The sequence below is a fragment of the Bos taurus genome, chromosome X, assembly GCF_002263795.3.
Source record: "Bos taurus isolate L1 Dominette 01449 registration number 42190680 breed Hereford chromosome X, ARS-UCD2.0, whole genome shotgun sequence".
NCBI classification, from domain to species: domain Eukaryota; kingdom Metazoa; phylum Chordata; class Mammalia; order Artiodactyla; family Bovidae; genus Bos; species Bos taurus.
The window spans coordinates 133,407,010-133,425,449 of NC_037357.1; the positions used below are offsets into that span (position 1 = coordinate 133,407,010).

The 18,440-nt window shown below is 45.0% G+C and overlaps 1 protein-coding gene and 1 long non-coding RNA gene across 7 annotated transcripts in view; one reads left to right on the top strand and one right to left on the bottom strand.

Moving 5' to 3' along the window:
- Window positions 1-18,440, bottom strand: part of TBL1X (transducin beta like 1 X-linked) — a 246,677-nt gene that overhangs the window by 68,131 nt on the left and 160,106 nt on the right. For 4 of the 6 annotated variants that reach the window (XM_059883401.1, XM_059883396.1, XM_059883397.1 and 1 more), the window contains one exon: window positions 3,378-3,466. The exons of 1 other annotated variant lie outside the window; for it this stretch is intronic. The gene's annotated coding sequence lies outside the window, so the exon portion shown is untranslated. The remainder of the gene's footprint in view (window positions 1-3,377; window positions 3,467-18,440) is intronic. One more of the 6 variants, XM_059883399.1, reaches the window with a different exon arrangement.
- Window positions 3,462-6,349, top strand: LOC132344369 (uncharacterized). The gene is made up of 2 exons (XR_009493619.1): window positions 3,462-5,549; window positions 6,166-6,349. It is a non-coding gene; the product is annotated as an uncharacterized lncRNA (long non-coding RNA).

Genomic DNA, 18,440 nt, shown 5'->3' on the forward strand with positions numbered 1-18,440 from the left:
GCTGGAAAGATTAAAGGCAGGAGGAGAAGGGGACGACAGAGGAAGAGATGGTTGGATGGCATCACCGACTCAATGAACGTGGGTTTGAGTAAACTCTGGGAGATGATGAAGAACAGGGAAGCCTGGCGTGCTGCAGTCCATGGGGTTGCAGAGAGTCACACACAACTTGGTGAATGAACAGCAACAGGAACAGACATGAGCCCTCACTTTCTGACACACAGCACCCAGCGCAGAGAGAAAGGGCTGTGATTTACAGATGACTCCCAAGCTCACAGTCACGGAGGCACCATGGGCACTGTGGCATGTGAGCAGCAATGCCTTTCCCCAGCATAATCCCAAATGAACATCCGCATGTCGAAATCGCACAGGGAATCATCAATGGCTACACAAATTTCCAGTCACCTGTGAAGCTAAACACCAATGCCCAACTCACAGCAGGAAGTCAACGTGTGCGCTCAATTCAACTCACTCAAAGCTCATGAATACTCAAAGCCCTGAATACTGAATGCAGACTCAATCAAGACATGGATGAGCAACAGACCTTCTCTCTCCCCTCTGACATTGAAACTATGACTCAACTGCATTTTAAAAATACTGACTGATGGTGCAGACACTTTGGAAAAGCTGGGATGATTCTTCCAAACGTTAAACAGAGTTACCATATGACTGAGCGATTCTCCTCTCAGGTATATACCCAAGAGAAAATGAAGGTACACATCCAGATAAAATTTATACACGAATGTTCACGGCAGCGCTCTTCTGAACAACTCAGTAAAAGTAAACACAACTCAAATGTCCATCAGCTGATGCATGGATAAACGGCCTACAGTGATCCATCCATACAAATGGAATATTCTTTGGCCATTAAAAGACTCATGCCACAACCTGAACACCTGATGTCACAGACTCAATTAACCTTTTCTAATTTTTCATTTTTTAAAAAAAACCAAACTACCCCTTCCAGATAATTAAGTAAAATATTGAAATTCTAATACAGCTGGCCCTTGAACAAAATGGAGTTTGGGGAGAAAATCCCCTTATACCTACAGGGGGCCCTCCATATCCATGGTTCCTCATCTGTGGATTCACTCACGGACTGTGCACAGCGGTTAGGTATTTATTGGGGGGGGGGGGGATTAACGTATAAGTGGGCCGGTGCAGTTCAAACCCATGGGCCAACGGTACATATTTACCTTGCTACATGTTTGGTCTTAAACAAAAATACCACATAAGGTTGTTCCTGTGGTTAAATTTGGGCCTATCATCTTACTTCTGATTGCTTCTTTTTAAAGCAGTACAGCAAAAAATCTTCCGCAAATTTCCATCTTTTATGTTTTTAAAATAACAAAATTTCTATCAGTGTTTTTTTTTTTCATTAAAACGAGGAAAGAACCAGAAAACACACAAAAATAAAGGATAAAATCAAACTCTAAAATTCCATCTTCCAAAATATTAACAGTGCTTCTTCTTGATAGAGGGTGGAGAGGGGAACCATCAGCTTTAGGTTGAGACGTGGGCTTCAACTCTGGTTTTTCATTTTTTGGGGCGTCACAAGGCTTTCGGGATCATAGTTTCCTGACCAGGGATGGAACCCACGCCTCCTGTAATGGAAAGTGCAGGGTCCTAACCACTGGAACCACAAGGAACTCCCTGGGTTTCCATTCTTGATGTTTGTGCATCTATGATTGTTTGGTTTCTTCGTCTGGGTATACCTTATCATCTCACTAGATCTATCGATAGTAAGCTACATGTTTTTCTAATAACTTTCAAGGTTAAGTAGGAAATCAATTTGCAGATAGACACAAATCATATTAAGAAACTAACAAAGCAAAGAATTAAGATACAGGAGCCAAATAAGATACAGCCTCATGCCCTCAATTATAATCAATTTTGCTGCTTAATTTTAATTCATAATGGTGATGCAAGGGATTGATTTTAGAAGCTGTCATCTGCTCCAGAAAAGTTTAAAATAGCTGGTTCCGTATTCAGCTTCATGTTCAGTACAGTACAGTCGTATCCAACTCTTTGCGACCCCATAGACTACAGCACGCCAGGCCTCCCTGTCCATCACCAACTCCCAGAGCTTGCTCAAACTCATGTGCATCGAGTCGGTGAGGCCATCCAACCATCTCATCCTCTGTTGTCCCCTTCTCCTCCTGCCTTCAATCTTTCCCAGCATCAGAGTCTTTCCCAATGAGTCAGTTCTTCAAATCAGGTGGCCAAAGTATTGGACTTTCAGCTTCAGCATCAGGCCTTCCAATGAGTATTCGGGACTGATTTTCTTTAGGATGGACTGGTTGCATCTCCTTGCAGTCCAAGGGACTCTCAAGAGTCTTCTCCACCACCACAGTTCCAAAGCATCCATTCTTTGGTGCTCAGCTTTCTTTATGGTTCAACTCTCACATCCATACATGACTACTAGAAACACCATAGCTTTGACTAGACGGACCTTTGTTGGCAAAGTAATGTCTGTACTTTTTAATATGCTGTCTAGGTTGGTCACAGCTTTTATCCCATGGAGCAAGCCTCTTTTAATTTCATGGCTGCAGTGACCATCTGCAGTGATTTTGGAGCCCAAGAAAATAAAGTCTCTCACTGTTTCCACTGTTTCCCCACCTATTTGCCATGAAGTGATGGGACCGGATGCTGTGACCTTCATTTTCTGAATGTTGAGTTTTAAGCCAACTTTTTCACTCTCCTCTTTCACTTTCATCAAGAGGCTCTTTAGTTCTTCACTTTCTGCCATAAGGGTGGTGTCATCTGTGTATCTAAGGTTATTAATATTTCTCCCAGCAATCTTGATTCCAGCTTCTGCTTCATCCAGCCTGGCATTTCGCATGATGTAATCTGCATATAAGTCAAATAAGCAGGGTGACAACATACAGCCTTGAGGTACTCGTTCCCAGTTTGGAACCAGTCCATTGTTCCATGTCCGGTTTTAAGTGTCCGCTTCTTGACCTGTATACAGATTTCTCAGGAGCCAGGTATGGTGGTCTGGAATTCCCATCTCTTTAAGAATTTCCCAAAATTCTTAGAAGGTAAAAAAGCCCAGTTCATCTTAAAGAATCAAGGAAGCAGCACATCATTATTTAATAATGCTTTGTCTATTACCTTCATGGAGAAGGAAATGGCAACCTACTCCAGTATTTGTGCCTGGAGAATCCCATGGACAGAGGAGCCTGGTGGGCTACAGTCCACTGGGTCGCAAAGAGTCAGACATGACTTGGCGATTAAACAACAATTACCTTGAACTTCAGCAAGAAGAAAGACCTCAGACATGTATCATTTTAAAACAGAAGGTGTTCAGTTTTGGCAAAATGCAGTTCTGTTTGAAACGAATTTCAGGCGGAGAACAAACATCAAAGGCAGGGGTGTACCTTTAGGGTGACTTCATGTGTAGACCTCGGAACCAGTGGGCTCCCCAGCACCCGATCATAGGAACTGCCAAGTGTCTGCTGGGACCTGCCTGGCGAGAAACAAGGAGATTGAAAAAAAGGAAAACCACAACAACAATCAAAATGAACCTGAAAATTCTTTGGGAATTGTTCACCTTTGATCTCTCCTGTTCTTCTTTTCCTTTGTCATCTCAAACACGTTTTACTGTTTCATACCCTCTATCTTCAACTTTTACCCAAACTGTGCAGTTTTATTTGCAAAGTAAAAAGGGAAGTAATTAAAATCAGCCATCAGCATTATGGTACATGCAGAGCTTTACAAGGAAAACGTCTCAAAGTAAATAACATTGGTTAGAGTGCAGACAAGCATTCTGCTATCATTCAATGATAATGAACGCCCTCTTGAAACATCTTTGTTTTAGGGAGTGTATCACATAAAATCAGTAAATTAAACCGTACACACCCTAAAGAGAAGAAAGATGCTTCACAGAAAGTTGATAGACAGCGCTTGGGCCAATGTTACCATCATCACGCCATGCAAGTTTGCAGCCATGCACTCAGTTATGTGCTCATGCAAACAGGGAAACGTTAGAATCGTTTCTCCCCCCCTTCTTTCGGCTTCCTAAAATAAAGCAAAAGGAAGCACTGACTACCAGGTCTCAAGTTTTCCGCTGTTATTCTCCTACATTTCCATTTCAGAGCAGTTCTGTATTTGCACAGATTTCTAAAGAAGCCAGGGGTATATCTCACAAGATAACCCTTCATATCACAAACTTGCTTTTCTCAGTCAACATAAATAGAAAGCAGTCAACCAGCATCTATTTAAGGATATGTACCTCCTTCCTTACAAAATGTCTTTGGTTGTGAGTGAGTCCAGGCTCCTACAGGATTTAAATTATCCACACATTCAAAAACTGAGGAAATTAAATGACTACCACTTTCTGTAAATTCTTGTTCAATAGTCTTAAGTGATATAAAAAGGTGCCAGGTTTAATGTAATTCAAATTCAGAAGCAGGGCTATGAATGAAGCTGTTTCTTATTAGTGAATTAATCAGAACCTCTTGAAACGTTTTTAAGGAAATTCAAGGAAATTATTCCCACTGAGCTATGTTTATAGTTACACTGTTCAAAGAAAGGAGATTAAAAAGATTCTATAAGCAGGTTCATAGGCTGTTAAGTTTCATTACACTATATTTTTAAAACATCATAAGGATCTGTAAGATGAAAGTAATAACCAGAACAACTGAAAAAAACTCTACCACTGAAGGAAAATAAGATTTAAACAAAACTCTGCAGTTGTTTGAATAGACATTTAACGGCATTAGACTGGAGCAGGGACAAGGGAATATGGACTTTTCTTATAAAATAAAAATGCATTTCATTATGAAATAAATTCTGTAGTAGAGATGAAATAGGACAATACTCCTGAGAGTAACCTGACGCAGAAAGCAATTGACTATTTTCAGGACTGTGTTGTAAACCCAAAATAGCCTTCTGATGAGACTGCTAAATACCGTAAAGTATCAAAATATGAGCAGATGTCACCACAATAAGCCCCAAATTGCTTGAAAATTAAAACATTAAAATCCACAATAATTCAATTAGGCAATTAATATATAAAGAGCTCTTACTACAAGCTGTTCAGGAAAAAAAAAAAGCTTCAGTATTTAGTATTTGGACCTATTCTTTGTCCAAAACAGATGGTAACTCACAAATTGAAGGTTATCTTTGATATAAGTTGTTAAATTCAATAAGAGTAATTAACATCATCTGTGTGTTAGAAACACACAAAACATGTGAAATATGACTTTGGTTAATGACATTCTGGTTATGCAACATGACAAATTAATTAGTTTACTGCTAAAAATAAGAAGTTAAAGTGAGAAATCTGACCTTCCAATACCTTGTCATTCGTGATTTTCCCATTACGAACAACCAGAGAGAACCACTACCCATAAGCCGTGCTGGCAAGAATTCATGGGACTGAAAAATATTTGTGGGACATGCAAATGATTTTAACAAATGCAATATATTCCTTAATTCTCAAAGGTAAACACACAACGAAAGTGACGTGAGTCCCTCAGTCACGTCCGATTCTTTGTGACCCCACAGACTGCAGCCTGCCAAGCTCCTCTGTCCATGGAATTCTCCAGGTAAGAAACCTGCAGTGGGTTGCCATTCCCTTCTCCAGGGGATCTTCCCAACCCAGGGACTGAACCCGGGTCTCCTGCATGGTAGACAGATTCTTTACCGACTGAGCCAAGTAACCCGTAATAAGAATATGGAAGCATCGTGGCACGTCCACAGTGTTAACACAGGTGCTTTCAACCAGGGGTGGTGTGTCCTCTGCCCCAGGGCACTCTAGGATATTAGGCAATGTCTGGAAACATTTTTCAGTGTCACAACTGGAGGAGGGACACGACTGGCATAGCATTAAGCATCTACAACTCGCAGAACAGTCTTCCTTCCACACAGTAGACAGATCAGGCCCCCAAATGCTACTAATACCCAGAAACTATATTTTAATGGGACAGACTTTAGTGTTACATAGGTTAGACTAGGGAAACAGAGTCTAAGATGGTAGTCAGAAGAAGGGACAACTACAAGGACCACACGCAGGGCAGACAAAGGAAAGGAAAAAGCCCATGAAAAGGAAAACCTGAGGCCTGGAACAAGAACCTCTGGAGGGGGAAGAGGCCTAACACACCCCTTTCCCTGACTGGCTTGACCATACACCCTAATTGCATTCCCTTCCCTGATTGGTTGCAGATACAAGCCCTATTTTGCAAAGGGAAATAGCCAATGGAGCCCGAGGAACCGCCAAGGGGAAGAGAAAAATGTATACAAAGGGAAACCTAAAAATGACACCAGACCACTCCAACGGGTGTGGGTCCACTCTCCTGTCTCAAGACTGTCCTGCGTGTGGCTTGCTTAATAAATCCTGCCTGCTTGAGCTGTGTCGGTCTGTCGTTTTAATTCTTTCCTACGAAGAGACAAGAATGGAGGGGGAAAAACCTACTTGCCAGTAGACTAAGTAGACACTTTTCTTCGTGACTTCTGCCTTATTCGTACGGTGCCATATTAGAAGTACACATGGGCCTTCGATTCAGAAAGGAACACCCACGGGACACTTTAGCATAGACTATCAAAATCTAAAACGGGTTACCGAGGTCAATCACGGATTCTGTATAGAGAAAATGGTTCACTAAGAGACACAAAAGCATCAGATATCCAACTGCAAAATAGTTCAAGGCATTCAGTGAATTAAGAGCATGGGAATAACAATGAATTCTGATAAGTGGGGGCTTCCGTTGTAGGGGGCACATTTCCTGGTAAGGGGACTAGGACCCCATATGCTTCGAAGCATAGCCAAAAAAAAAAAAAAAAGAATTCTGATAAAGAAAAAATATTTAAGAGCAATGAAGCAAAATAATAACTATTACAGAGAGAAAGTCTCTGGAAAAATAGGAATACCAGAACATTCAAGGTTCAGCAGATAATCCCATCACTTAATGAGGTACAAATGAAAGCAAGAAGAAACTGCATCGTTCATTTGAAAGAAGAATATCCATGTTTGCAAAAAAAGAGAAATGGCTTTAACAAAATTGAAATTTGAGTGGAAGGGCTTGAAAATCAGGTATAAAAGATTATAAGAGAGGAAATTTATAGGCTTATCCTTTTATGTAAATACAAGTTTAGCAAAATGTTGAAAATTTCTGATGCTTTGTAATGAATACTTGGAAGTCCATTATTCTCTTCATTTCTTAGTATGTTTGAAATCTGCCAGAGTAAAATGGTTTTTTTTTTTAATTTACATAAAAAGATCTGTGAACTTATTGATTTGCCCTTGTTACTTATGAGGCTGTAAGCTACTTTGAAAGCAAGAACAATGCCTTCTACCATCTCTTTATACTTCACTGTGGCTAACGGACTACCTTACATTCAGGGATAAACAGCTCATCAGGGTCTGTTGAAATGTTAAAAACTAAATGTCTTTTTTGGGGGGAGCTATGGAAAATGCCATGGATGGAGGAGCCTGATGGGCTGCAGTCCATGAGGTCGCTAAGAGTCGGACATGACTGAGCAACTTCACTTTCACTTTTCACTTTCATGCATTGGAGAAGAAAATGGCAACCCACTCCAGTGTTCTTGACTGGAGAATCCCAGGGACAGGGGAGCCTGGTGGGCTGCCATCTACGGGGTCGCACAGAGTCGGACACGACTGAAGAGACTTAGCTGCAGCAGCAGCAGATACAGTTAAGTGTCTTCTAGCTCTGAGATTCCATGGTATCAAGTTTCAATTTATCTGCTTATGCTTAACTCTTAACTCACCAAGATACCAAAATTACCTGGCCAGGTGATCAAGTCACATGTTAAGTCTTTCCCAAAGCACAAGTGAAGAGATTCCAAGTTTGGCTTGTTTTTTGCAATCACAAACCAGCAAATTAAAGAGAGAAGGAAGCAACCTTTACAACACTGTCAGGGGTCTAACACCCTGATTTCAAGCAGTCTATTTTGTCTGAGTTCCCTCCAATAGTCACTTAAACGTCCATAATTAATGAGAAAGTAGAAAAGAGCCTCCCAGAGGAAAGGGCCAGGGAACTGGAGCTTTGAGAAAAGACTAACATGTGACTTGATGACTGCTGCACTGGAAAACCAAGAGGAAAGCGGAAGTGAACTCACAAGATTTGTTGCACAAGTAAAGGAAACCGTAAACGAAACAAAAAGAAAACCTACAGGCTGGGTTGCAATTCAACAGGACTCCGTTTCCAAAACACACGAATAGCTCATACAACTCAGTAACAGAAAACCAAACAACTCCATCAAAAAAACTGGCAGAAGAGCAAAGTAGATACTCCTCCAAAGAAGACATACAGATAGCCAATGAGCACCTGAGAAGATGCTCGATGTTGCTCATCACTGGACAAATTCAAATCAAAACTACAATGATGCATCACCTCACACAGGTCCGCATGGCCATCATCAAGAAGTCTACAGATAATAGATGCTGGAGAGGGTGTGCAGAAAAGGGAACTCTCGTACGCTGTTGGCAGAAATGCATTTGGTATGGCCCCTATGAAGAATGGTAAGGAGGCCCCTTAAAAAAACTCAAAGTACAATTACCATAGGATTCAACAATCCCACTCCTGGTTATGCCGCTGCTGCTGCTAAGTCGTTTCAGGCGTGTCCAACTCTGTGCGACCCCACAGATGGCAGCCTGGGTATATATCTAGAGAAAACCCTAATTCTAAGAGATACATGCACCCACATATTCACAGAAGCACTTTGCACAATAGCTAGGATGTGGAAGCAGCCTACATGTTCACCGACAGATGAAATGCTAAAGGTGTGGGATGTTGTGTTTAGTCGATATATTGTATCCGACTCTTCTGTGACCCTATGGACTGTAGCCCACCAGGCTCCTTTGTCCATGGGATTCTCCAAGCAAGAATACTTGAGTGCGCTGCCATTTCCTCCTGCAAGGGATCTTTCTGACCCGGGGATCAAATCCATGTCACCAGCATTTGCAGGTGGTTTCTTTACCAATGAGCCACCTGGGAAGCCCCTAAGGTGTGGTGTGTGTGTATATATATATATGTGTGTGTGTGTGTGTCTCAGTTTTATCTAACTCTTTGTAACCCCGTACACTGGGGTAGCCTGCCAGGCTCCTCTGTCCATGGGATTCTCCAGGCAAGAATACGATAGTGGGTTGCCATGCCCTTCTCCAATATATCTATATCCATATCCATCTACACATATATATACACATATACATATATATAATGGAATATTACTCAGACATAAAAAAGGATGAAATAATACTATTTTCAATAACATGAATGGACCTAGAGGTTATTGTATCAAGTCAGACAAAGGCAAACTCATCACTTATACGTGGAACCTAAAATATGACACAAACGAGCTTAGTTACAAACCAGAAAGAGACTCATAGACATAGAAAACAGATTTATGGTTACCAAGGGAGATTGGGGAGGGGATAAGCTAGGACTTTGGGACTAGCAGACACATGCTACTATACATAAATCAGATAAAAAACAAGGTCTTTCCGTGAAGTACAGGGAACTACAGTTAATATCATATAATAAGCTATAATGAAAAAGAAACTAACCATAAAAACGGTTTATACATAGCTGCATCTACTGTGGATCTGTTCTAAGTGCCTTGAAGTTATGTAATCCTGCTAATAAATAATGACAGAATCCTTCCTACCAGAATGTCACGTTTCCAACGAGGATCCCAGGTACCCCCACGAGCAGTGTCAGACTAGGGGTTCACACACAGCAAGTCATGACTTTCTTGTCATGATGCCTTCCTGGCTCCAAGCTGCAGGCAGCAGAAATTTTGTGAATTGCTGTCCTTCTCTAGGGGCTTCCCTGGTGGATCAGCTGGTAAAAAATCCACCTGCGATGCGGGAGACCTGGGTTCCATTCCTGGGTTGGGAAGACCCCCTGGAGAAGGGAACGGCTACCCACTTCAGTATTCTGCCCTGGAGAATTGCACAGACTGTATAGTCCATGGGGTTGCAAAGAGTCGGACATAACTGATTGACTTTCACTTTCACTTTCCTTCTCTAGCTTGTCTGTGTACCTAGGTATTCACCTAGAAAATGACACTCCATGCTCAGGATATAACTTTCCCAAACTTTAACTTTTCTGACACATGCTGAGATGTTCCTGACGACTTCCTGACAGATTTTGAATACACCAGTTGCTAGACATTCTAATAAAGAGGTTCTCCTGCTGGAAGACTATAGATTCCCCAGAAGAAATATGAAACCAACGTGCATTTCTCTAGACTCTGGAAGGCTGCAAGCTAAAGATGGCAGCGCTTGACAAAAATTAATGCAAGTCTGCCAAGATGGTAATGACTTACAAAAATAAACTTGACTTTTAACATCATAATAGTGGCAAGAAGTAGGGCAGTTCTACACGCGCCTTTACCCACTGGGAATTAAAATCAGGCCATGATCCTCACGTCTCTTTTCACTCACCCAACTAGGAACACGGGTACCGTGAGGTGAGAGGTCATGGTGCATTAAGCGGTTCCTCATCTCCTACCATCACATTCCTCTTTGAACACCATTCATTTATGGGATGCTCTTTATTTAGATGGATTAGTTATTTTTTGTCACTATACTAAAAGGGTACCCAATTCTCTTTATACGTAAACTGGCAGACAAGAGTAAAGGGATCTGTTCTCTGTTAAGAGTTCTATTTATGACACACACACAAAGATTCTGGGTTGTTTTGTTCATGATAAACACTAATTACGTGCATGAATTTCAAGGGGAAGAAAAGGGAAGGAAGGAAGAGGAAGGAAGGATTGGGAAGGAAGGGGAAGGAATTGGAAGGAAGGAAGGGGGAGGAAGGGGAAGGAATTGGAAGGAAGGAAGGGGAAGGAAGGGGAAGGAAGGAAGGAAGGGGAAGGAAGGGGAAGGGAGGAAGAGGAAGGAAGGGGAAGGGAGGAAGAGGAAGGAAGGGGAAGGAAGAGGAAGGAAGGGGATGGAAGGGGGAGGAAGGAAGGGGAAGGAATTGGAAGGAAGGAAGGGGAAGGAAGGGGGAAAAAAGGGGAAGGAATTGGAAGGCGGGAAGGGGAAGGAAGGAAGGGGAAGGAAGGAAAGGAAAGGAAAGGGAAGGAAGAAGGGGAAGGGAGGAAGAGGAGAGGAAAGGGGAAGGAAGAGGAAAGGAAGGAGGGATGGAAGGGAGGAAGTGAGAGGGAAGGAGGGATGGAAGGGGGAGGGAAGGAAGGGGAAGGAAAGGGGGAAGGAAGGGAAAGGGAAGAGAAGGAAGGAAGGGGGAAGGAAGGGGAAGGAAAGGGATGGAAGGAAGGGGAAGGAAGGGGATGGAAAGGGAAGGAGAAGGAAGGAGAAGAAGGGGAAAGAGGAGGAAGAGGAAGGAAGGGGAAGGGAGGAGAGGAAAGGAAGGGAGGAAGAAGGAAGGAAGGGATGGATAGGGGGAGGAAGGGAAGAGAGGAAAGGGATGGAGAGGGGGAGCAAGGAAGGGAGGAAGGGAAAGGAAGGAAGGGGAAAGAAGAAGGGGGAGGAAGAGGGGAAGGAAGGAAGGGGGAGGAAGAGGAAGGAAGGAAGGGGGAGGAAGGGGAAGGAAGGGAAGGAAGGAAAGAGGAAGGAAAGGGGAAGAGGGGAAGGAAAGGGGAAGGATAGCAGGAAGAAGGATGAAGGGAAGAGGAAGGAACAGGAAGGAATTGGAAGGAAGGAAGGGGAAGGAAAGGGAATGAAGGAAGGGGAAGGAGGGGAAGGAAGGGAAGAAAGAAGAAGGGAAGGAAGGGAAGGAAGGGAAGGAGGGAAGAAGGGGTGGAAGGAGAGGAAGGAAGGGAAGGAAGGGGAAGGGGGAAGAGGAAGGAAGGGGAAGGAAGAGGAAGGAGGGGGAGGAAGGGGAAGGAAGGAAGGGAAAGGAAGAGGAAGGAAGGGGAAGGAAGGAAGAGGAAGGAAGGGGAAGGAAGGGGAAGGAAGGAAGAGGAAGGAAGGGGAAGGAAGGGGAAGGAAGGGGATGGAAGGGAGAGGAAGGAAGGGGAAGGAAGGGGAAGGGAGGAAGAGGAAGGAAGGGGAAGGAAGAGGAAGGAAGGGGATGGAAGGAAGGGGGAGGAAGGAAGAGGAAGGAAGGGGAAGGAAGGAAGAGGAAGGAAGGGGAAGGAAGGAAAGGGGGAGGAAGGGGAAGGAAGGAAGGGGGAGGAAGGGGAAGGAAGGAAGGGAAAGGGAAGGGGAAGGAAGGGGAAGGAAGGAAGAGGAAGGAAGGGGAAGGAAGGGAAGGAAGGGGAAGGAAGGGGATGGAAGGGGGAGGAAGGAAGGGCATGGAAGTGGGAGGAAGGAACAGGAAGGAATTGGAAGGAAGGAAGGGGAAGGAAAGGGAATGGAGGAAGGGGAAGGAAGGAAGGGGAAGGGAGAGGAAGGAAGGGGAAGGGAGGGGAAGGAAGGAAGAGGAAGGAAGGGGAAGGAAGGGGAAGGAAGGGGAAGGGAGGGGAAGGAAGGAAGAGGAAGGAAGGGGAAGGAAGGGAAGGAAGGGGATGGAAGGGGATGGAAGGGGAGGAAGGAAGGGCATGGAAGTGGGAGGAAGGAACAGGAAGGAATTGGAAGGAAGGAAGGGGAAGGAAAGGGAATGAAGGAAGGGGAAGGAAGGAAGGGGAAGGGAGAGGAAGGAAGGGGAAGGGAGGGGAAGGAAGGAAGAGGAAGGAAGGGGAAGGAAGAGGAAGGAAGGGGGAGGAAGGAAGGGCATGGAAGTGGGAGGAAGGAACAGGAAGGAATTGGAAGGAAGGAAGGGGAAGGAAAGGGAAGGAAGGGAGAGGAAGGAAGGGGAAGGAAGGGAGAGGAAGGAAGGGGAAGGGAGGAAAGGGAAGGAAGAGGAAGGAAGGGGAAGGAAGGGAGAGGAAGGAAGGGGAAGGAAGAGGAAGGAAGGGGAAGGGAGAGGAAGGAAGGGGAAGGAAGAGGAAGGAAGGGGAAGGAAGAGCAAGGAAGGGGATGGATGGGGGAGGAAGGAAGGGCATGGAGGCGGGAGGAAGGAACAGGAAGGAATTGGAAGGAAGGAAGGGGAAGGAAAGGGGATGAAGGAAGGGGAAGGAAGGGAACAAGGGGGAGGAAGGGCGAAGCTTGGTGTTTTGAATCCTCGATTAAAAGGCCCAGGCATTTCAACAAAGGCACCCTAGTACACACGAGTGCATCTCACACGCAGAGAGAGCAGGAGTAACGCTGCAGGGTCCTTCACAGGGAACACACTTGTATGTCTCTATTATTTCTCTAACTAGGCTACTCTGCTGACAATCCTCCCCTTTTCTGAAACCAAGTTTAAAAATCGGGAGATAGTCAGGATATGACGACCGAGGAGGGAAAAGTTCTAGACTGGTAAAGCAGGGGTGAGCACACTTTCTCTGCAGGAATCTTGGATCCTTGACACCCAAACTGAGCCTGCTACAACTGCTCACGTCTGCTTTGGCTCTAAAACAGCTGCAGACGGTACATAAATGGGTGTTGGATGTGCTTCAACACAATTAAAAAAAAAATAGATTGCAGGTGGGGTTGGCCTATAGGCAGGAGTCTGCCGATCCCTGCCTGAGGGCAGTATCAGTGAAAGTCATTCAGTCGTCTCTGACTCTTTGCGACCCCATGGACTACACAGTCCATGAGATTCTCCAGGCCAGAATACTGGAGTGGGTAGCCTTTCCCTTCTCCAGAGGATCTTCCCAAACCAGGGATCGAACCCAGGTCTCCCACATTGCAGGCGAATTCTTTACCAGCTGAGTCACAAGGGAAGCCCAAGAATACTGGAGTGGATAGCCTTTCCCTTCTCCAGCGGATCTTCCCGACCCAGGAATCGAACCAGGGTCTCCTGAATTGCAGGCAGATTCTTCACCCACTGAGCTGTCAGGGAAGCCCAAGGCAATATCATGCTCACTTTATTAAGGTGTGTACTCCAAACTTCTTGTGTGCATGTGCGCAGAGTCACTTCACTTGGGTCTGACTCTCTGCGACCCCATGGACTGTAGCCCGCCAGGCTCCTCCATCCATGGGATTCTCCAGGCAAGAACACTGCACTGGGTTGCCATGCCCTCCTCCAGGGGATCTTCCCGACCTGGGGATTGAACCCACGTCTCTTATGTCTCCTGCACTGGCAGATGGGTTCTTTATGTCCCCTGGGAAGATGACCCATATTACATTAAAACAGACAACCTTCTAATATCCTCAGGGTGACTTCAGACAATTAACATATGACAGAAGTGGTCTATTCGAGAAGTAAAACAAGTCTCTGCCTTGTTTCTGGGAATGACCACAGTGGAGGGGGTGCAGTTGGAGTGAGGGGTGTATTTCAGCCCAGGTTCTTGGTCTCTGGGACACACACACACACACCCATACACACACACACATGTACACCTGCCATGGGAGCTTTCATGACACTAGCTCAAATGCCATTCTAGGTTAAGATGATGCTCTCAGAACCCAAGTGCAAAGTCTCATGAAACTTTTCAGTTCTTTCACGGATCGCATAAGCGTGAAACTGAACAGAATAAATCTCATCAGTGTGGAGATGACATCTCTTTTTTTCCCCCTCCCTCGTTAAACACGATTTTTAACAGGTTTCGTTTTTAGACTAGTTTTAGATTTCCAGCCAAAGTGACAGGAAGGTACACAGATTTCCTGTATGCCATTTGCCCCTACACAGGCTCAATTTCCCTCCTTATCTAGGTCCCCCACCAGAGGGTCCATCTGTTACAACTGATGAACCCACACTGACATTATCACCTGAAGCCCATAGTTTATATCAGGCTGTGGCACCTTCTATGGGTTTTGACAAAAGACATAAACACACCTGAGCCCCCCAGGTGGCGCTCGTTGTAAAGAACCTTCGCACTTCAATGCAGGAGACGTAAGAGACACAGGTTCGATCCCTGGGCCAGGAAGATCCCCCGGAGAAGGGCATGGCAACCCACTGCAGTGTTCTTGCATGGAGAAGCCCATGGACAGGGAGCCTGTTGGGCTATAGTCCATGGGGTCGCAAGGAGTCGGGCAGGACTGAACGACTTTCACTCACTCACTCAAGAAAACCGAGGCTTAGCTGACTGACGGGGTTGCAAGAAGTCGGACATGACTGAAGGGACTTAGTACGCACACACGCATAAAGACACGTGTCCACCACTAAACCACCATCAAGAATACTTCCACTGTCCTAAAAGTTCTCCGTGCTCCAGGGGCTCATCTCAGCACTGAAGATGGTGCTGCAAAGAGTCAGACACAACTAAGTGATTGAACTGAACTAATATTCCACTGTCTAGACGCAACATTCAAATATTTATCCACTCACATATAAAAGGACATCATGGTTTCTCCCAAGTTTTGGCAATGATGAATCAAAGCTCTATAAACATACGCGTGCAGGTTTTTTCCTTTGAGTACATTTTTTTAAAAATGCCATTAAAATGATATAAGTAAGGACTTGCCTGGTGGTCCAGTGGCTAAGTCTCCACGCTCACACTGCAGGGGCCTGGGCTCGATCCCCGGTCAAGGAATTAGATCCAACATGTGCAACTAACGATTCTGGATGATGCAATGAAGCCTAAAGACCCACACAGTTTTGCACTAAGACCTGAGCAGCCAAATAAATCAACATACTTTTTAAAGAATTATCTAATTAACAGATGTTCAGGGGAAAGCTTTTAAGAGGTTCTCAGTTGTGGGCAACTGTGTCCCCGTAGGGTCATCAGTCAATGTCCGGAGATATTCCTCAGTGTCACAACTCCGGGGAGGGTCTCTGGCATGCAAGGGGTAGAGGTCGGACAAGACATTCCCACGTGAGAAAGGATTCTTGGGCCCCCAACGTAACTAGTGCTGAGGCTGAGAAAACTCTGCTGCTGCTGTTCAGCCACTCAGTCGTGTCAGACTCTTTGCGACCCTGTGGACTGTAGCCTGCCAGGCTCCTCTGTCCGTGGGATTCTCCAGGCAAGAATACTGGAGTGGGTTGCCACGCCTTCCTCCAGGGGATCTTACTGAGCTGGGGATCGAACCCATGTCTCTTACGTCTCCTGCATTGCCAGGCGGGAAGCGCCACTAGCGCCACCAGGGAAGCCCTGAGAAGCCCTGGTATGAGGATAAAATGCTAACTCTCCCTAGGTCCACTCCGTCTCACCTCGCAGAGACTGCCCCTATTTCCCAGCTCCCCCTACAGTCCTCCAAGTGCCCACCGTGTGGTACTCTTCCTTTTAACACAAACGTGATCTGCTAACTATCATCCCTGAATCTGAGTCATGAGAGGTGCGTGTCACTGGTTTTCATCACGAAAACCTTTCAACAGCAAGGCTGCTCAGTACCTGCCTACATAAAATAACTCGTCGCCCACCTGTTCTCGTAGAAAGTGTACATTTTATCAAGTCCCTCTAGGTCCATGATATGACTTAACCGTCACAACAATCCTTTTGTTATTCCCACTGCCTAGCTGTAAAAGGCCAAGTTCTAGAGAGTTTAAATGAACGGAACAGTCCAGACTGGTTTCACAGCTAGGAAATGGTCAAATTTGTTTGTTGTTGCTCAGTTGCTCAGTTGTGTCCGATTCTTTGCGACCCCATGGGCTGCAGCACTCCAGGCCTCTCTGTTCATCATCAACTCCCGGAGTTTACTCAAACTCATGTCCATTGAGTTAGTGATGCCTTCCAACCATCTCATCCTCTGTTGCCCCCTCCTCCTCTTGCCCTCAATCCTTCCCAGCATCAGGATGTTTTCAAATGAGTTGGCTCTTTGCATCAGGTGGCCAAATTACTGGAGCTTCAGCATCACTCCTTCCAATGAATACTCAGAGATGATTTCCTTTAGGATGGACTGGTTGGATCTCCTTGCAGTACAAGGGACTCTCAAGAGTCTTCTCCAACACCACAGTTCAAAAGCAGCCATTCTTTGGCGCTCAGCTTTATGGTCTAAATCTCACATCCATACATGACTACTGGAAAAATCATAGCTTTGACTAGATGGACCTTTGTTGGCAAAGTGATGTTTTTGCTTTTTAATGTTCTGTCTAGGTTGGTCATAGCTTTTCTTCCAATGAGCAAGCGTCTTTTCATTTCATGGCTGCAGTCATCATCTGCAGTGATTTTGGAGCCCAAGAAAATAAAGTCTGTCACTGTTTCCATTGTTTCTCCATCTATTTGCCATGCAGTGATAGGACCGGAAGCCATGACCTTAGTTTTTTGAATGTTGATTTTTAAGCCAGCTTTTCCACTGTCCTCTTTCACTTTCATCAAGGGGCTCTTTAGTTCCTCTTCACTTGCTGCCATAAGGGTGGTGTCATCTGCATATCTGAGGTTATTGATATTTCTCCCGGCAATCTTTGAGTCCAGCTTGTGCTTCGCCCAGCCCAGCGTTTCTCATGATGTACTCTGCATGTAAGTTAAATATGCAGGGTGACAATTCATAGCCTTGATGTGTTCCTCTCCCAATTTGGAACCAGTCCGTTGTTTCAAGTTCTGTTCAACTTGTCCAGTTCTTGACCTGCATACAGATTTCTCAGGAGGCAGGTAAGGTGGTCTGGTATTCCGATCACTTTAAGAATTTTCCATAGTTTGTTGTGATCCACACAGTCAAAGGCTTCAGTGTGGTCAATGAAACAAAAGTAGACGTTTTCCTGGAATTATCTTGCTTTTTCTATTATCCAACAGATATTGGCAATTTGATCTCACACTCCTGAGCTGATCTGAAATGTATTCAGTCATTTGCACTGTGTATATGTGTGTTAGTCGCTTAGTTGTTTCCGACTCTTTGCGACCCCGTGGACTGTAGCTCACCAGGCTCCTCTACCCATGGGATTCTCCAGGCAAGAATACTGGAGTGGGTAGCCATTCCCTTCTCCAGGGAATCTAGACGACTCAGGGATCGAACCGGGGTCTCCTGTACCGCAGGCAGATTCTTCACAGCCTGAGTCACCAGGGAAGCCCTCGTTTGCACTTTATCTACAAGCAACTACGCTCTATTCAGTTTTGGATTTTCTGTGATTTTTTTTTTTTTTTCCCTTCACCGGACCGCCTTCCAGGTTTCCGCAGTTAGCCTTGACATCTAGAAGATGAAAGCCAGAACGGGAGTGAGTCATCCTGGGGCTTTGCATTCCATTCACGTGCGCATCTCTCCCATGGCGTCAAACTCAGATCAACAGCGAATGTCTTATTTATAGCGATGGTTTATTTATAGATGAGCAGGATGACCAAAAGCACCCTTATGCCTCCAAGAAAGCAGCAGCGTGTGCAGCTGGACCAGGAAACCAAGTGCGGGAAAAGGCAGTTCCTTCCTGATTCATGGAATGCAGTTCTTTGGAGATAAAACACACCCTATTTGTCATTAAAATTCTTTGTTTCTGAGTGCGTCTGCCTTCAAGATGTTAACGCTTCTCTTGTTCCATCATTGGTACGGGAGACTTGTGAAATCACAAGCAACCATTATTATTAGTGTCATGACTGGGGACTTGTCTGGGAGTTTAGTGGTTAAGACATGGCACTTTCACAGCAAGGGGCATGAGTCTGAGCCCTAACTGGGGGACTAA